General features: G+C 50.8%; 1 protein-coding gene across 1 annotated transcript in view; it reads left to right on the forward strand.

The window, feature by feature from the left end:
• The window catches only part of ANKLE2 (ankyrin repeat and LEM domain containing 2), a 25,721-nt gene that overhangs the window by 11,950 nt on the left and 11,663 nt on the right, over window positions 1–2,108 (forward strand). The gene's annotated exons all lie outside the window — the stretch shown is intronic.

Genomic DNA, 2,108 nt, shown 5'->3' on the forward strand with positions numbered 1-2,108 from the left:
GTCCCTGGGGTCACTCCCTGGGGTTGCCCCATCACCCTCTGCCTGCGTTCGGGTGGGGGTCGTCCCTGGGGTCACTCCCTGGGGTCGCCCTGTCACCCTCTGCCTGCGTTCAGGTGGGGGTCGTCCCTGGGGTCGCCCTGTCACTCCTTTGATTGCGAAGCCGCCGCCTTCCTCCTCCTGCACCTCCTGGTGCACGTCCAGCACAGCTCCTGCCTTGGCTCTGGGATGTTCCCTCCCTACTCGCCTCTGGGAGAGAGGCTTTACTTTCTGGACCGCCCTCCTGTAGTCAGCAGCTTCCAGTTGTTGGCCCCTGTGCCTCACGGTTTGTAGGTGCCAGGCGTGTGAAAATGGCTGGTTTCAGAGATGGCTTTTCCCTGCCATCTTTCTCTGTTTTCGTGAATTTTGGAAGATGACACGTCTAGAAGCGCCTCTTCTTTGCTGTCTTAGCTCGAAGTCTGGAGCTTCTGCTTGCTGGTGAGATTGAAGCAGACGCTGAGGTCCTTTCGCCCTCCTGCCTGTTTTTCTCTGTCTCGGATTCCATTCCTATCTAAAACTCTGTCTCCATTGAAAGCAGGGTCCGCAAATGACTGCTTTTAAAAATAAAATTTTATTGGCACAAAGCTAGGACCACCGTTTGTACACTGTCCGGGTTCTTTCCCAGCACACAGTGATTTGTAGCCTACTGAGCCTCATTATTGACTGTCTGACCTTGTATGGAAGTTTACCAACCCCACTCTAAGGTATCAAGAGCCTCTGCTTGTCCCCTGATCTCTTCCCATCCTAAGTACAATTTGTTAATTATACTTCTTCAGTGTGTGTAGCTGTGCACAGGAGATGAATCCTGCATGCTGCTAGCGGTGAGAGTTCCTCCTCAGGGCCATTGAGGCCTCGCTCCAGAGGCCCAGCTGGAACCTTTGGAGGCCCTTGGAACACACGGCTGTGTTGCCAGAACATCCTGAAGAACTGGGAGTCTGCTCTGGATTCTCAGACCACACTGTCCGAAATGCTTTGCAGCCCTGACATGAGGCACTGCTTCACGATGGTATTGAGGAAGCACTTCTGTCCGAGAGGTCCTTGCCTCTGTGTGACAGTAAAACACTGTTGCCTCTAAGATCTGCCCCAGCAGCTGTTTGCTGAGGAGAAGGCAGCACTGTGCGATCCATGTTCCTGTGGGCTGAGCTCCACAGCACCTCCAGAGTGCCTGCACCTCCTTCCTGGTCCTTCTCAGGCTCGTGAGAAGCCCAGGCGTGGTCAGCATCTGTGGTCACGCTGGGGCCTCGGTCACTAGCTTCACATGCCACAGAGCCTGCTGCAGGGCTGGCTGCGTCCTGCATCCCACCCTTCCCGCCGCTCAGAGAGACCCACGCTTGTGTGAAGAGGAGGAGGGGCTCTAAAGTGTTATGAGGGACAAATAGGATCAGAAAGCCAGGCACAAAACCATCCAGAGACCGTGAGTTCCATCTGTAGATAGAAATTGTTAAAAGGGACTCAAATCAATATGCCAAAAAAGTAAACATTAGTATTTTATGAGTAAATTATAGGTAAATTCTACCGTATGCTTACCATGCACCATATACTGTATATACTGTGTCTTCTTTTCATGTACCACTAAAAGAGGGAAAAAACTGCCATTACCTGTAAAATGCCAGCATACATCTGATGCATCCAAATATAAGATATTAAAATGTAAGATAGAGTATTTGAGTTACCCTAATTTTCGGTATGGAAAATTAGTACTCTTGAGTGGAAATTCTTCAGTACCTTCAGTACTCTTGAATGGAAATTATCGTACTTTTTCTTAACTTCCATTTTAGGTTCGGGGTACACATGCAGGTTTGTTATATCGGTAACTTGCACGTCACCGGGGTGTAGGGGGCGGATTATTTCACCAGGTGATCAGTGTAGGTTCGATCCTCTCCCTCCTCCTCCCTCCCTCCACCCTCAAGCAGGCCCTGCTGACTGTTGTTCCTTCTTTGCGTCCATGTGTGCTCAGCGTTTGGCTTCCTCTCATAAGCGAGAGCTGTGTTTGGTTTTGTTGCCTGTGTCAGTTCCCTTAGGGTCACGGCTCCAGCTCCATCCATGTGGCTGCAGAGGACATGATCTTGTTC

Source organism: Colobus angolensis, unplaced genomic scaffold (genome assembly GCF_000951035.1).
Source record: "Colobus angolensis palliatus isolate OR3802 unplaced genomic scaffold, Cang.pa_1.0 Scaffold115, whole genome shotgun sequence".
Classification (NCBI taxonomy): domain Eukaryota; kingdom Metazoa; phylum Chordata; class Mammalia; order Primates; family Cercopithecidae; genus Colobus; species Colobus angolensis.